Raw genomic sequence first — 18,671 nt, forward strand, 5'->3', positions numbered from 1 at the left:
TTTGCAGGTATTAATTTTCCTCCCCTATTCCTGTATGCCAAACCTTTTATCCGGTTACGCTTTTCTAAATTTCGTATCCATTTAACAGTATTACGACTTATTTTTCTCCCAATCATTGTGTTTGTTGGGTTTGAACTATTGCAATCCGATTAATCCGAGGAAAACGATAAACGTCTTCCTAACCCAGAATATCTGTTGATAAATCGTATTGAAGAATCATCACTGCTTTCCTCACGCACATTATTAGTTTTACTCATCTTGATTATAACGGTATAATATTTATTTCTTCGAAAAAAGTCTGGGATTTATTTATTGTTATTTTTTCTGTCTCGTGTCCACTTTTGTGAATTACTATTATACGGATCCAATTACTATAGGTATAGTCTTATACCTTTTCTCGTGCTTGTTTACTTCTTAAATGTCATTGCGCTGACTTCACAAACTAAATTCCCAAATTTACCAAAAACCCATTGAAAATTAATGACAAAATAATGTCAGTCAAATTGATTGAAAGACAGCGCAAACTTTGGTAACGTTTCTACCAATAAAAGGATAAAAGGCAATCGAAATGGGTGACCAAGCGGTATGCTGAGACCTTATAAAGCAAATGCCCAAGCAGTATACACTTTTATATTAAACACTTCTGTTTTTGCATGTTTCTTTTTGTGCTGAAGTACACACACTAATTTTTAAGGACATGTACACATGTGTATAGATTCCTAAATGTGCCAAAAGTTCATCCCTTGTCAAGGCAACGACAGCTGATTCAGAATTATTCGCTGGATCCAGCCATCTGTCTCCCATTTTTATACTCTCGCAACAATGTTGCTAACGAGAGTATTATAGTTTTGTTCACATAACGGTTGTTTGTAAGTCCTAAAATTAAAAGAGTCAGATATAGGGTTATATATACCAAAGTGATCAGGGCGACGAGTAGAGTTGAAATCCGGATGTCTGTCTGTCCGTCCGTCCGTCCGTGCAAGCTGTAACTTGAGTAAAAATTGAGATATCATGATGAAACTTGGTACACGTATTCCTTGGCTCCATAAGAAGGTTAAGTTCGAAGATGGGCAAAATCGGCCTACTGCCACGCTCACAAAATGGCGGAAACCGAAAACCTATAAAGTGTCATAACTAAGCCATAAATAAAGATATTAAAGTGAAATTTGGCACAAAAGATCGCATTAGAGAGGGGCATATTTGGACGCAATTGTTTTGGAAAAGTGGGCGTGGCCCCGCCCCCTACTAAGTTTTTTGTACATATCTCGGAAACTACTATAGCTATGTCAACCAAAGTCTACAAAGTCGTTTTCTTCAGGCATTTCCATACAGAGTTCAAAAATGAAAGAAATCGGATAATAACCACGCCCACCTCCCATACAAAGGTTATGTTCAAAATCACTAAAAGTGCGTTAACCGACTAACAAAAAACGTCAGAAACACTAAATTTTACGGAAGAAGTGGCAGAAGGAATCTGCACCCAGCCTTTTTTTTAAATTTGAAAATGGTCGTGGCGCCGCCCACTTATGGACCAAGAACCGTATCTCAGGAGCTACTAGACCGATTTCAATGAAATTCGGTATATAATATTTTCTTAACACCCTGATGACATGTACGAAATATGGGTGAAATCGGTTCACAACCACGCCTTCTTCCAATATAACGCTATTTTGAATTCCATCTGATGCCTTCTCTGTATAATACGAGTATAAACATTAGGAACCAATGATGATAGCGGAATAAAACTTTACAAAAATACGGTATTTGAAAAATATGTAAATGACGTATTATGAAATCTCGATTATCACTTTACGATGCGAGAGTATAAAATGTTCGGTGACACCCGAACTTAGCCCTTCCTTACTTGTTCTCTTTTGTTTAAAGCGGAAAGCAGAAAACGCGTGTACATTAACATTGCATACATACATATAGCAGGCGAAGAATTTGGTTGATTGAATACTTAACGAGAGACACGCTCAGGCATATTTAGCAGGCTTTTCCCTTCCTTACAGCTATGCGACTCATATTGATTTACTGACTTTGTAAATAAAGAGCTGACACATTCATAGAAAATAATCCGCAACACACACGAGTCATAAGAAATATAAACAGTTGGGAGGAAAAGTTTACAGATACACTATCAGAGCGTAAATTAGTATTTGTGTTTTTAAATATATCTTATTTTCTTTCTTTCTTCATATCCGCAATGTCCATTTCCGCTCAGTTTTACACTTACTACATATAATATATGTATGCTTTTATAATTAACTATCACCAGCCACCTTCACTTGTATCAAACTTCATAACACATTCCTCGTTCAGCAACACGTTTGGTTTTGGCTGAAATGATGCGTCATGCGAAATGAATTATTGAAATTGTTTCAACTCTTAAATAAATAATTACCGGAATGGTAAATGAGGCAAAGTGCTGGAAGTTATTTTGGTATGCCCTTGGTATACACAGGCAAAAATGTATTTGTATCAAAGTATATATGTTTACCAAACAGCGAACAGCAGCTCGGCCTGGGTATGATCGAAGGGACTACTCCATAACTCTGCAAGATAAAGTGGCAGCACGACATGTTCATGCGTCTACGCAAATTTATGGGAATGTACATACATATGTATGTGCTAAACATGCTCACACATATTCTTAGCTGACATTAATTTTCCAATTTAGGTTGTTGTCGCAGGCAACATGACCTATGGTTACACATTTCACAGAAACAACGCGTGCAGTAGCTTTAAAAGGGGAAGGTGGCTTTCAAGGTAAAATTTACAGCAAATACATATATAACTAAAAGTTGAACACCTAAAATTTAATATAATGGAAAAATCTTGCTTTAGATTTGAGAGAAAGTTGAGTTGAAAATGACCATCAAATTCCTAAGTTCACCTATGTTCTTAAATTCTCAAACTTTTCAGGTTCAAGGAAATCAAGCTTTGGAAATATGCTCTTCTTTAATATTAACCAGCGATCTACATAAGCTATGAGAGAAGTCCACTTAGAGGCACTATCACAAAAAATATACTACGGGTACACATACATATGAAATATGAAACCTAAGGGAATATGGACGACTTTTTCAGTCAAAGCAGAGCAGCGAATTTAAAGTATGATGTTTATTCTGATCCTTCTCATTCGTAAGCGTCCTTCAGAAATTGGTTTACAGGGATTCAACGTTGTTGAACATTGGCTTTTGATAAGCTATGCGCAGGAACTATGAAAACGACTAACAAGTAGGATAATAAGGCAAAAATTCCGGATTTCGTATTGGCAGATCGTTCATTCAAATGTTGGCATCTAAAGAATTATTTGGCCGATCCGACACAATTGAAGAAAATATGACCAAATTTGGTGAAAAAGTTGCTTGCCACATATCGGCAATAAACTTGCATACCCTTTACCGTATTGTCCAGATTTCGCCATGTGCGACTGCTTTTTGTTTCCAAACTTGAAGTAGTCACTCTCAGATCTCAATAGAACGTACTTTTCAGACGACTAACTGTAGTTGAATCATCGCTGTGTGAAGTTTGACGAGCTAAACAGAAGCTGTGTTGAGAAATAAATAGCTATTTTGGAAAAATTTTAATTTTTCTAAGCTATTTTTTTTATAATAACACAACATCTTATTATCAATTTTTAGTAATGCTTGTACCTGTAAACTAAACTGAATGCAAAATTTGACAACCTGGGCCAAATCATCTTGACCTGCTTCACTGCTTCACTGCACCAATTTCCTTATTTATTAGTTGCCACGACATTCTGTGCTGAAACCTTACCTTACCATAAATCTATACTCATACTTCATAAACTAAGCCCCCAAAACACAAACACTGCCAGCCTCCCTCCTGTTATGACTTGTATCGCCTTCCTGCATTGTCATAGGGTAATTCTGTAATGGATACTTAAATACTAATTTCACTTTCCTTCTTCCCAGACAATGATGAGTATATGGTAAATTTTTATCGTGCTTCTGATTGTAAGATTTTCGCAGCTGTTGGCAGCATTCACAAAAACTCTTATTTAACACTTGTATTCCTGATATATCCTGCCGACTGTTGCATGCCACAGCAGCTGTTTTTGCAACATATTTCTCCATTTCAGTTCACTCTTTTTTGTGTTTTTTGTTTCAACCAAATGCCATAGACTGTCTGAAAGCTTGAATAGGCAGTGAACTGTTACTAGTAGAGCAAAAGCGTTTGCCTCCTCTGTAGCAAAAGCAAATAACCAAACCATTTGGCCATGACGTGTGTGGAATTGAAATGTGAAGGAACACTGCAAATGGGCGCTTGTTGCTTGCTTTGCACTGGGTCTTTTTGTTGTATGATCCAGCGTGCACGCGTGAATGAAGTGTGAGTGGAGGAGTACCGGTATGAAGTGAGTATTAAGATACAAATATGTTGGTAGGGAACGTTTGTTGTGAACGAGTCTTATATTTTTTCTGTTTGATTGGCATGAAATGTGTCAAATATATTCAATAACTTCACAGTCATTGAACAAACAACGGCATATTTTTTCATTCATTCATTTCAAAAGTATGGAAATTAATTGAATGAAATACAAACGCGAAACCGTAAGGTTATTTATAAAATTTTGCTCCAAAAGCACGAAAGAAAAGAAGTTTTGTATAAAAGTTTCACTGTCGAGGAAAAATGGATTAATTTTAAGAATCCTAAAAGGAGAAAATCATGGGTTAATCCGGAACAACAAAGAAAGGCGATAGACATATTCAGTGCTCTCTGGACTTCAGAAAAATTATCAACTTGTATCTCGTTTCCCTTTTGGGCTTTAATTTTCTTGTTTTGAACACTGAGTGTACTCTTCCTAAAAGAAGTGATATTCGTAAATAAAAACTTTTTTATTAATTCTTGATTGAAATTTTATTGCATTTGTAATTTGAATCTGCCGAAATCAGGTCAAGTTGAATAAAATTGCTGCACAGCTTTTCTCAATAATGTGAAACTAGGGCAGTTCTACGATCAGTGTATGCCATATATTTGATTGTATATAATACATACTTTCAGAATTGTCCAATACTAATTGAAGTAGATTAGGGTGAATTATATTATATCTCATATATTATATATTTGCATAACCGCGGTAACGGTAACGGTTAAGATTGTAAGAAGTTGGGTTTATTGTTGACAAATGATAATGGCTAGTGGATTTACTGTTACGGCATCTTATTTACATTTTACAGATTTTATTGCATAAAAATGTAAAACAATGGGCAAATTTTTCAAAATTATTTTCAATTGAAAGCTTTTACAAATCTCCTTAGCCTTGCATTTCTAATGATTATCTCATCATATTTATTAAAAATTTTAATTTGGTGGCAGTTCTTCTAAATAATATTTGCAGCTTTAAGATTTTTAAAAACTCTTGCTCTTACTTGTAGAGTTGCATTAGCCTAACAATTTTTTGTTTCCAATTGTCCGACTACTGAATCGTGGGAGTCAAATCAAAACACAATATATAATAATCGGTTTTAATATAATTAAAAACAACACCCAACATAAAATTTCCCCCAGGGATGTCATAATGTCCTATATCAACAACCATGTTAAATTGTTAGTACGTGCGCCCGTCACACATGCCACTCAAATTCATTTTCTCAATCTGATTTCTCTGCTTAGAGCGCATCGTCAACTTCTTGAGGTTCCGTGCGTATCCCCCTCACTTACACTGTCGAAAACTATCGGGGCGTTGCTCCAGCATGCATAACTGCGCAGCCATAGATAGGTACAAAGATGTATTTTGTTAACGCTACGCTATAATTGAATGGTGACGTGATCGAGTACGTTCTGTTACGCTAATGCCATGCCGTCTATGGTGTGCTTCCAAAGTACACTAGTGGAACGGCACACCACTTGGCAAGTCTGAAGTGTGTAGAGGATGTAACTCTTACCTCTTCTTTATTCTATAACCGTTTGTCTGCTTGTATGTTTGGTGACACAGACATTCATATCTTCACTTTGCGTTCCTGCTTCTCATCGCTGATGCAGCGTAGCCACTTAAGCACTTAAATTCTGCTATGACTTTGCACTGCTCTGTGTCGCCTGTGGCATTCACCGTGCTTTAGTTTCTGAGTCTGCTACTTGGCGCCATTACCGCCCACGCGCTCCATGGATCTTGTCTTATTTTCATCTTTATTGCAGTCACTTTCACTTTGTCTGTCGTTCGCGTATGTCTCTGTGATTTTGTTTTTACATCGATTTTTCACTACCATTGAGAGAAATGCATGTCGATGGTCTTATCTTGCCACCCGTTATACATGCCTTTAGTGTTTTCTCCCTTTATATAAAATCTAAAATTTTCAAGGTTTTATTTTTTTTCCGCCAACCAACTTTTATTTTCCGTTTATTTCATTTGCTCCTCCCTCTTTCTCTTGGCTTTTTCGCCCGCCAGCTTTAAGATATCTCAACCGGTGTGTCGATACCGTGTCACTGGTGTAGAAGTCGAGAGCTCCATGTGCGGTCCGCAAAAACCGGAATCATCAGTGCTTCACTGCACCATCCTCACCTGCCCACCAAGCTAAGTTCTCTTGTCACTGGCACCATAAGCTTTTGCATTCATGTGTGTCGGTGCGTTTATCATTTCACTTGTTTACTATCGACAGTACATGGCCATGCCAGATGTCAGGCTTTCGGTGGCCCGAAACCGGCTTTCGATCCGTAGTTTGTTAGGTAAAGTAATTGATTCTAAGGACCGGCTTAAAATACTTGAGGATCGAGGCTGCCGGGGGATTTCCTTTGCCGACGATCTAGAGCTTATGGTACCGTGTACGAGTTAACGCAGGTGTATCTTTTATCGTAACAAATTTGGTAGTCGGAAGTGGTCTTGCCATAAACCCAATTAAATCCGATTATTTCATTATATACTAGAAGATACAAGATCTTGGCGGCACCGCTGCCGCAAATAAGAGACATCCGTCTCCAACCGGTGGATACAGTATGTAAAATATCTAAGGCTCATTTTGGATAGTAAGCTTTCATGGATATTCAACTTCCGGGAGAAAAGGGAGAAAAGAGAGAGTAAAAAAGGCACCGGCGAAGAATTTGTGGGGATGAAGAGGCTATTGGAGGAGAGGGATAGTGAGCTTCTTTATGGTGACAGGCCACAGAGGAATCGCAGGAAACCGCTATCGGTAGAATGAGAGCGGTCGGTGCTGTGCTTCGCGGAAGCTTGGCTTGCGTTGGGGCACCAATTGGTACGTGCGCTGCCGCAAAAGTCCTTTGGTCCAAGATTGATCGCACGACATCTAGTGATCTCTTTGCCCTCAGTAAGGCTAGCTCCTCTCTGTGGGGCTTTTAACAGACCATTGCCCGATTTGCGACTACACTGTAAGGCTAGGGATCTTACCAGATGCCATCTGCAGAAGCTGAATAAAAGAAGAAGTGCAAACAACAACCCTTTTTGACTGTCCCGCATTTGGGAGGTCAAGACTTAAGCACTTGGGAGCGCATATCTTCAGATATTTCACCGAACTGGTGGGAATGGAAATTTAATGCCTGTGCAAATTTGTATTTGCTGCTAAGTTTTTGTTAATTTGTAAGTTCGAACACAGAGTTCTTCTCTTCTGTGGCTTCACAAAGAACTACATACAGTATTCAACGTACCATCGCTCTAGATCTGCCAGCTAACCTAACCTAACCAAGCTGCACGAAATCAAATGGGCCTCGGAATACTAAACATAGTTTTTCTCCTTTATAACAAAAATTTATTTAAACTTCTTTAGCAAGTTACTTTAATTACAAATTACGCTTTTGCAATAACTTCACAACAATTTTTAACCTACTAGTATCATCGTTTTATTTTCTTCTCCTTAGCTTATATTATCTACTCTTTATCAAAAAGCAACCATTTTCTTTAAGTTCTTTTAGTTTGCTTCAGGTGGATCACTGATGACTGGAGTCCATGCAGCCGTCTCTGTTGACCTAGCTACTGTGAGCGTATGGTGGTGTGCGCAAAGGAGAATAATGGCATCAAGATAACGGTAAGCGCAAATTGAGTAATAAAATAGCAACAGGGCGTCGGGAACGAAAAAAATACAACCAAACAACAATAAAAATGTATGAAATAAAAACAAAAACGTGATATAACAGCAAGAGAGATCAGATATTATTCGTACACAGTTTGGCGCTTCGTTTCATACACTCTACTCAGCGCGTACTTGCGTGGTGTTGCCACACTTTACGCAGTTTATTGCTTTAGAACTTTCCGTTCCGAACGTTTTGAAGGCTATCGAAAAGCGCTTTCAGCTCTCTTGAGTGCGCAGCTGGAAGCGCCTTGGCATTTTGTTAATTATTGCTACTGAACATATATCCCACCAACCGATTCTTTTGTTTTTGATATTGTTGTGCGGTTACCTGACCAATTTCGTGAAATTTCACCTAACTGTCCGCGGTTTTCTTTTATAATTTTCACTTTTATTTTGATGTTCTTTTGTTTTTTCATCGGGTCCTTCATTACAGGTACTGGATGTGACGTGTTGAGCGCCAAAGCCAAGCACACAGGAGCCCTGCACGATTGAGAAGTGCCCAATATGAGAGGTGGAGAAGTAGACTGGTGTAAGTATTCTCCGTAATATTGAAATGTGTGTGCATGTGTAGGGTTTTGTGCTATGAGCTAAAGCATTAAAGCTCGTGTTCATGACGCTTTTTCTTTCGTTATATGGTTTGATCGTTTATTTTTTGTATCCATCCCTTTGCCTTTTTTTTGACAATTTAAGAGTTCTATTACTCGTTAGCGCTTTAATTAGTGTAGAGCTTTCACTTTTCACGTCAATTCCGCATGGGAGTGTGTTACATACACAGCTGGTAAAAAGCCTGTTATGATTTTGGGTATATTTCAGGGTAATACTTTATCGCTTTTAATATGCACAGCTCATATTATTTTTATTGGCGTAGAAAGAAAGATCATACAGTAAGTTAATACCGTGAAGTGACATGAAAAATGCGGATAAAATCAACTTATGTCTGCGAAAATTTCAATTTTTTTACTATAATATTTGGATCCGAAATTTCAAAGAAATCGTACCTGTCGTTTCGTTTGTCCAGGGTCAAGTGCGGATCCCTTGCAACATAGCAAAGGTTAAAAGATGATAACAGCGCTGATTTTCGCTAAGCCCTGTGACCGAGCAGCTTGAAACTTGGGGGAAATCCTCGAAACAAATGGCACAACGTCGACAAACTTCGCTCTAAAAAAACAATGAAGCTATGATAGATATAAATAAAGAACATACATATAATACCAGTTGATAAACTAATAAATGAATAAAAATCCCTAACTGTTCGTTTGGAGAACTTACAACAAAAATACTACTCTGCTATATATGTAGGGCAACGAAACAGATTTGAACTGAGATATGAATAAACAAAGACAGAGGTTTTGGAAAAGAGGTCATAGGTCAGTACCGAGACTTTGCTCTTGAATAAGAAGTTTAGTGGGCAAGTGTGGTGTAATCGATATTCGAAAAAAAAACGATAAAAAAGCTGTGAGCTTGAAGAAAAGCACAATACCCTTAAATTAACATTATATCCCTAAACAACCTGCCTGTCATTACAAATCCTTCACAGACTTTACTTGCAGTCGTGACACAGTCAGAAATTCTCATTCAACACGCATCCTGAGGGCAGCTTAAGAGTGTTTATGTTAAATGTTTGCTGCTGTCTTATATCATAATTACACTCGAATTGAAATGCAACTGAAAAGTCACGAAAACCAAAAGCAATATCGGCACCATTAACTACAACGCGGTTGACTCGTTGGCGAGCTTCTAAAGTGCGCTGTCTGTCTGCAATAAGCTACCAGACTGCACGCCTAACCTTTTCCTCGTCTCAAATTCTCTTAACCCATCCACCTGTAATTACGAGTATATATAAACATATTCGAAGTGGCTATAATCGCTCTCTTTAAATCACCTAAGCCCTTCCACGCTGCTTGAACGTGTGCGTCTCCTTCTGAGTAATGAACATTTGTCAAAATGAACTACAGTGAGTTGCTTAAAGAGGTTGTTGAGCATAAATCTCCTGAGACGACGCTTTTTAACTTTATTGAGAACTTCTACCATAAATCCCATCATGCTTGCTTAATACTCGATAGGCTCCAAATATATTCTTATGTTTTTATTTATTAACATTAAGCCACTACATATATATGTATAAAAATCGAAGTGCTTTGTTTCCTGTCGCAAATACGTTTTCGCATTGGGTAGTCTGTTGTGTGTAAAAAACATCCAACGTCGCATCTTTCTTTTATTTTGGATCCTCGGCGCGTTTGGCTTGTGATGACCATAGTTCATAAATTTCTGAGTAGTGAAAGTGTGATATTCCTACGGAAAGGAAAGTGTGTCTAACTGGTTGATAAAATAAAAGTTTAGCCAGAGACTAAATGTGCTTGGAAGGCAAAGTTGCCTAAGAGGAGGGTTGAAAATATTTTCTCTTTTTTATAAAAATTCATCCAGCGTCAAAGTGTTTCTGAGATTCTGCTCAGTTTTTTGATAGAAGTGCTCCACCTCAAAATACCATCGCCTTCATTGTGGTTTCAATTTACGTCAATATTCGTTTGCTACGACAACTTCTTTCACATGCTAACCAGAGAAAACCAAAACTTTTCCAAAAGTTTTTAAGTAACCTTTCCTAATGACTAATAATCAATCATATACATTCAAATAATTTTCCAGCGGTATGGCAACCTCTTATTTCAATAAGAGCGCTACAAAATCATTTACATAAAGTAAAAACGTTTGCGATATCAATAAAACTCTTTATTCCTGTAAAAGTAGATTCGATGCCATTATGTATGGAACTTCGTCCTTCGTTCGTATATCTTTCAATGACAAAATGGCAAACCTTACTGAAGAGAAGTGTCAAAAGAGCGGAAAAAAATATTGTAACGTCCCTATTCAACACGCGGTTATTTGCTTTAATTCTTTATATGCACATGTAAATCTTTTAAACTAAGCCACGTACAAGCAAACCCATTCGGCTTCGCTCTTATAGTCATACAAGGGTGGTGCAAAAAGTACTTAGGCTAACCGCCCGATAACATCATTGTCGGAAAGAAAATTTACTATCGTTGAGTACATTATTTTAGACAGCTACTGTCAAAATCGGTGGCTGAAGTGGACTCGCAATTCACCAGTCAAAGACTGGCTATCGGCGTAAACTTAACGGACATTCAGAAGGTGTGCTAATGGGCCAAACGGTTGTGAGGTTTTACTAAGCGGAAATATTGGTCTAATTCAATGTCGAGTTACAGAAACAACAGTCCCTTTTGAGTTTTTTTTTTTTTCTGAAAAACACCTGATATCATATTCGAATAAACTATTGCCAGAATCATTCCCGATGTGGCTAGGTTAACCCTATTTTATTTCCAAACATCACTAGCCTGATAGAAGTTTGAGTCGGAAGAGGAGTTATCGAGACTCCGGGGCCTTACTTTGAAAATCACGGAAAACGAAGTCCAACCGACTAAAACACTGGAGTATCGCTGAGGTGAAGAAGCCTATGTCGATAATAAACCGCCTTTTATTCAAAAAGTTCCTTTTTAATTTACGTTCACATCGCTTCCCCTCGTAAATTGAGACAGTTTTTCATCCTTTGCATTCCAAATTGTTACTCACATTTACTCACCATCCGCTTTTGTGAATTTTTTTCACTTCACAGTCATTTTCATTTTATTGTTCTTTTACCAGAGTATGAATTTATATATGTGTTAGCCTTTTTTATAATGTCAGACATAATTTTGTACTCACCATAACAATTATATATATTATAGTACATACAAATATTTTTATGCACACCTACATACAAACATTTTTATACAAATTTTTATCCCAAACTCGTTTACATAATTCATAATTCCTTATCACTTTGTTCACTTACATTTTATGTCACTTGCGTTGGCGTTCTGCAAACAGCAAAAACTCTTTTCTCCGTAAGGCATTTGAATACTTAAATATGCTTCAACCATGTAACTTCTGCCACAACCTAACTATTCCGATATGCCCTCCAGCTTGCACACTCATATGTTTTCGAATGTATGTTTGCCTTGGGCGACAGGCATAGCGCTCGGTAACCTGTGGGCAGGGCTTGCAGATACGTGGAGTTGAATGTAAATCGGCCGACGGTACACACAGCGCAAAGTGCGACCCACTTACGAAGCACATAGTGGCGCAGCAGTGCTTGACGGGGGTCTCATGTGATGGTGATGGCGGTACGATTATACTTGGCAGCAGCGGGCCACTCGCACCGGTGAGTACATAACATTAAGTAATTAAAAAAAAACAAATAAGTTTTTAAAAAAGCAATATAATATAAAAATCTCTTTTAAATACATATACATACATACTTTCACTTATCACTTTCCAGCAAATGATGGGGATGTCAATAAGGATGATGACGAGTATGACGATGTATCGACGGATGTAAATCATATTTAGGAGCGCTATGATTATCCTAGTGATGTTCGAAATGGCGATTCCGGTTTAGAGACATATCATGAGGAGTCCGCACCACAGTATATTCATCGCCCGACCTGCCATCTGCATTATGAAAAGCCCAGCAGCCAGGTACTAAGCGGCATACTGTTGGCGGTGTTGGCCTGCCAGCGACCCAAGGTGAGTGGACCAATCTCTTAAATTAATCTTAATGACTTCAGAAAAACCTGTCTCCCAGCTAAATACATGAATAATGCCAATAACTGGGTTTAGGTTCCCTTATCTTCAGTCTTAGTCTTGGTCTTGGTCTTGGTCTTGGTCTTGGTCTTGGTCTTGGTCTTGGTCGTGGTCTTGGTCTTGGTCTTGGTCTTGGTCTTGGTCTTGGTCTTGGTCTTGGTCTTGATCTTGGTCACGGTTTTGGTCTTGGTCTTCATTCAAATACCAACATAAACGTTGTTTGGTCAGTAACGACGGTATATTCCACTTTACTTCAATACCAGCTAAATAAATAATGTCAATAACTGGCCTTAGGTCACCTTATCTTCAGTCTAAGCCTTTTGTTACTGTAAATTAGACGACCTCCTCTACTTCATTATAATCATGTACATATGTTTTACTCTGTTACATATTCGATACAAGACTCTGCTTGACTCACCACCACCAGCCATGATAACCGACTATTTGATGCCTGAAATTTAAGCTCGTGATCTCGACGACATTTCGTTTTAATAAGACGACGCCGCTTTCCACACATCGCATCAAATAATGGATTTATTGAGAAAACACATCTTCTTGACCACCCAGATGGTGTAATATCACACCGTTGGACTTTTTTTGTGAGGATGTGTAAAGCTCAAAATCTATGTGGATAATCCCGCTTCAATTCGAATCTTAGAAAAAAAGATCACGCATGTAATTCGCCAGTCAAAATACTCGAACGAGTCATCTAAAATTGGATTCAACGGATGGGCCATCTGAGACGTAGCCGCGGCCAAAATTTTAATGAGATAATCTTCAAAAAATAAATTCCAAATAAAGTTATTTCGAATGATAATTATCATAATAAACATTCTTAATTAAATTTGAAATGCGTTGTTTTTTTCTTTAAAAAAGTATGGAATCTAGAGGTGAATCATTCTTTAGTATAACTACATGAGCTTAGATAAATCTCGATTCATTCAATTCATTTGGATACAGAAGATGAGAAGAAATATTTGAGTTGAGGTCAACAAATCTCGATTTTATACGTACAGCCAGCCAAGTTATTTTTTAAGCTCTAGAGTGTTTTTGTAAACTAGTTCGTAACTATATGTGGATAAAAAAACTGTCATAGTTTTATAGAATAATCATAATTATTTACTCTAGACCGCATTAATAAAGTCATTAAAAAATCTGCAAATTAGGGCTTAATGGTTTATAGAGCTTAAATCTCAGGAGCTATTTCCGATTCGAAAGTCTTCATAATATAATCGTTTTTCGTTGGCTTCGTTTTTCAATCTCTGCTTCCAGCTCTCAAAACATTTATCGTAAGCAGCAAAGAGCTCGAGAAAGCAAGCGACGTTTCCAAAATGATCGAGCACAAAACGTAGACACAAACATCTGGGAGAATGAGATGAGTCAACAAACATTGCTCAGTATTTTTTACTTATTTTCACATACATAATATAAATGTGGCCATACCAAAATTAGAAGCACAACAGCAAATAACTTCAGCTTTGAAGTGAAGAAGGAAGAGAAGGCCTGAAGGATCAACTGTCCGTTGCAGTTCAATGCAGTGGGGGTGTTTATCTTCCGAGGTGCTCTTTAGTGCCGGTTGTTCAGTGTACTGGGTCCTTACATCTAAGAAATCGCTCTTTGTTGAGAATTGTTCGAATTCTTGGCCACGAATCATTTGATGTTTTCACACGTCTTGCTGTTGCTTGTTGGAATGCATTTGCGAATAGTTATTGCGGACAACAATGTTTATCAACTTCACGTAATTTGATAGTTCTTCACTTCGTTTACTACAAACTGTGCACGACACGAAGTGTCTCTCTCACGTCGAAACTCCGTTGCAGCTTTGTTATTTCAGAGCTAAAGCACATGACATGGTTGAATGCTGGATTACTTTTATAATCTGCTTTTGTCAATCCACTTATTCTGCTTAAATGTACAGCTTGCCAACATGTGAGCGGTGAATGCAAGCGGAGTTACATACATGCTTTCTTGATTGCAATGTCAACCAGCATTTCACCCATTTAGTGTTCTCAACGTAAATATTACACTACTTCGGTTTGTGTTTTATTCTTTATTTTCAATTCGTTGGCGGTAATTGCAATTTGTTTAGTTGATTCTATTATGTGGTTAATTTATCTTTTGCGATTTTCGGGTTATTTTATTGTTGAACTATTTGGGCATTCTATTCTCATTTAAAATTCCTGAACTTTTTAATTCTTCACTAGAAAAATACATTTTCTATTGCCGTCATGTATGCTTGTAATTTGCTTCAACAGCCGTTTGCCATTTTCAATTGTTCAAAAATACAAAAAGCGCCACAAAATGTGCTTTCGACAAATTTTCACTCACTCTAATTGCATATGTTGTTCTCCTTTCTATGAACCCGCTCTTTTTCGGCGCTCGCCACCATTGACGTGTACCTTTCAGCGCCACACGGTCGCTTAACAGTCGCAATTAGTACAAGTAGTCGGCAAAGATGGCGGTAGCGCACCGAAATCCACAAGCGCCAGCAATGACATACTTTCATTCTCTACTCAGCGACTTGCAACATGAAAAGGTCGAAATAGTGGAAAATAAGAAAGAACCACCAGTTGTTGGTAAAACTGTCAGGAAAGCAGTCAGTAAGGCGGTCATTCATATGAGTCAGCTGTCAGTCGCCTTTGGAACAGTGAATTGCAGGCGGCTGATGGGGTTTCATTTAGTTCGAGCGGTTCTTGTACTAGCGCTTAAACACCTGCTGACCATTAATTGCCTGACCATTTTATCTCCCTCTCTGTATCATTAAAATAGACATAGGTCTGCTGATAGTTTAACCAACAACGTAAGAAGAAAAGGTAAACACCAAACAAACCGAATGTCAGCGACATTTTGGGTGTTGTTGTTCTTTACCTCGTTTGCTTTTGGTCACAGTTCTTCTTCTTCGAGCCGAGTTTACAACAGCCTTCCTAGTTACTACTTCTGTTAAATTTACTGTGTTGTTGTAAATACTTATTTGTCGTTTATTTGATTGTTATCAGTCTGTCTGTTAGTTGGTTTTCGTTACCTCCACTCTTCATTTAATACTCACTCGTTTGTGTTGTTTTGTTCGTCACTGCATTACATTACACATAGATAGCGCCATCATCTTGTAAGATTCATCGTTATTTTTACTGCTATTGTTATTTCAGTTCACACAGACTGTTTCATCAGTTGTTTGCCTTCTTTCCATCTCAATTTTGTTTCATGCTATTTTTCTGGTGTCTGTCGTTTTTTCTAAAGCTTATGTCTATGTTTCATTAATTTCCTGCATACGATATCTGCTTTGGTTCTGTTTACTTCTTCATTTTTTCTACATATTCTTCTTTCCTGTATCGAATCATTCTACCATCACTCATGTTTGAATTCAAAATTTTTTTTATCAAATATGTCAAACGTTGGGCCGGTCGATTGGCCGCCAAGATCGTGTGATATCACACTGTTAGACTTTTTCCTGTAGAGACATGTAAAACAGAAAGCCTATGCGAACAATCCTGCTTCAATTCAGGCGTTGGAGCGAAACATCACGTATGTCATTCGCCAGTTATCAGCCGAAATGCTTTAATGAGTCAACGAAAATTGGACTCAACGGATGGACCATCTGTGACGTAGCTTCAGAAGACATTTGAAGGAGATAATTTTCGAAAAATAAATGACAAAGAATGTTCTATAGAATGACAAAAAACATTCCCCATTAAATTTGAAGTTTATGGTTTATTTTTCTTTAAAAAAATAGAAAATCCCAAAATGGTACATCTTTTATATATGTATATAATGGGTTGTCAAAAAAGTCTTGCGGTATTTTTATTGATTTTTTTTTTTTTTTTTGAAATTGAAATGAATTTTTGATGACTCATGCCCAGCTCTTGACCGATGCTACGGCTGTTACTATGCCGGTCTCTTTCGACCAATTCAGCGATTTTATCGGAAATTTCGACGACAGGCCTGCCGGAGCGTGGCGCATCTTTGACCACCTCTACACCAGAACGAAAACGTTGAAACCATCGTTGTGCGGTGGAAATGGAAACTGTATCGGGTCCATAAACTGCACAAATTTTATTGGCGGCTTGAGTTGCATTTTTGCCTTTATCGTAGTAGTACTGTACTGTATAGTACTGTTTCTCTTTATTTTGCTCCATGTTTGCGATGCTATAACTCACGAATGACTTAAAAGAAACGACAATCAAACACGTGTTATCGCGTGAAATGAGCTTTCCAAAAAGATATAGCATGACCCGATGCGACGAATAAAACTAGAGCTAAGCGCTTTCAGCGCCAACTAGTAAATACCGCAAGACTTTTTTGATCACCTAAAATATAGTCATACAAATGAATACATGCAAATATTTTCTTATTTGTTGTTGTCATTGAAACAGTCCACTAAATGGGCAAATAAAATGTGAATTTAACCACATCGGACGTATTGTTGCTGAAATTGTCATTGCTGCAAAGCGGTTTGCCACCCGCTAACAACGATATCAACTGCTGCAACGCATTTGTATGTGTGTGTGCGTTTATATATGTATTTGGGACACTAGGAGGCTATGTGTGCTTCAACTTTTTGTCTGCGGTTTTATTGGTCGCACTTTATCGAAAACCCACATTACATAGTGCGACAAAAATGGAGCGAAATGCGGAAATAGATTAACTCTTTTAGCGCAAGGGGACAATAACAATGTGACAATGAATAATTATTTCATTTTCCAATAATTCTGCGCAGAATTACAGAAAATACACGAGATAAGCAAATTTTAAATATACCTAAACAGTTTATAAGGGCTTATATGAATATATGAGTATGTAAATATATATCACATTTGAGTAGGAATACATAGTGAATATTACTTTTATACCCAATTTACATTCGCACCCCTGTTAAGCAAACAAAATCAAATGCAATAAATTAAAAGTATTTGTTATCAATATTTTGAAAACGCTCTCTATTCATAAATCACACACATATGCATGCAGCGTATTTTATGAGTCAAACTGATACAATGAAATCCCATAAAAGCCTACAAACTAACAGAATATTTTATTATTTTCATAAATATTCTATTTTACGCTATAAATTTCCATGATAGCGGAATTTGGTAATCCTGAATATTATTTAAGTATTAATAATGCAAATGAATTGCAACACAAGTGCTTGGTATTCACAGTTTGCGAATAATTTTCTGACAGTTTTAAATGAAATTTCGATATTGTTATACTCGTATTATCATACAATTTGCAAATTAATTTGGCAAAATTTTCATTTCGTGAATTGTGTTTCCTAAAATTCTTATTGAAACCACCTCATAAAAAGCTATCATCGAAATACTACTGTGAGCAAAAAATTGTAAGACTTTTTAATTTAAAATTCGCGCGAAATAATTTTTTTTTCTAGGTCTTGACTGTCAGTGACATCTGTGCCCAATTTCACATAAAAATAAAAATTAGTATACGCTTGTTTCTCTGAAGTACATAAAATGTATTTGCCGATTTTTACGATGAGTAAAATTATTCAAGAAAGAGGTTCCATTAAATTTTGTTTTTGGAATCAAATTTCGGGTGCCAAAACGTTGAATATGTTTAAAAATGCCTTCAATAATAATTGTTTATCGCGGGCAAGTGTTACTGATTCGTACAAATTATTCAAAGAGGGTCGAGTACGCGTAGATCACGAACCGTATCCAGGACGGCCAACAACATCAACTGATGATCAATAAAATAAAAGAATTGGTGCTAGAGAATCAACGATTAATACCCAGAGGTCTTACTGGTAACATCGGAATATCAGAAGGATTGGTGAAAACCAGTTTTAAAGCTCAATTGGGTCTAAGAAAAATGATAGCAAGATTGGTTCCAAAATCACCAAAGATTTTCGAAAAACAGCGTCGCGTCAATGTCTATAAAATAATACTTTTTGACCACCAGGATGTTATGAAACGTATTATTGCTAGCGACGACCCTTAGATCTACTTGCATACTTAAGACATGCAAATAGACGTT

The 18,671-nt window shown here is 37.3% G+C and overlaps 1 long non-coding RNA gene across 2 annotated transcripts in view; it reads left to right on the forward strand.

The window, feature by feature from the left end:
• Positions 1 to 12,255, forward strand: part of LOC120781176 — a 29,201-nt gene extending 16,946 nt beyond the window's left edge. The window contains exons 3-5 of one of the 2 annotated variants that reach the window (XR_005706021.1): positions 7,879 to 8,000; positions 8,479 to 8,574; positions 11,928 to 12,255. This is a non-coding gene — a long non-coding RNA (uncharacterized LOC120781176). The remainder of the gene's footprint in view (positions 1 to 7,878; positions 8,001 to 8,478; positions 8,575 to 11,927) is intronic. The other variant, XR_005706020.1, reaches the window with a different exon arrangement.
• Positions 12,256 to 18,671: the final 6,416 nt, after the last annotated feature.

Source organism: Bactrocera tryoni, unplaced genomic scaffold (genome assembly GCF_016617805.1).
Source record: "Bactrocera tryoni isolate S06 unplaced genomic scaffold, CSIRO_BtryS06_freeze2 scaffold_478, whole genome shotgun sequence".
Lineage (NCBI taxonomy): Eukaryota > Metazoa > Arthropoda > Insecta > Diptera > Tephritidae > Bactrocera > Bactrocera tryoni.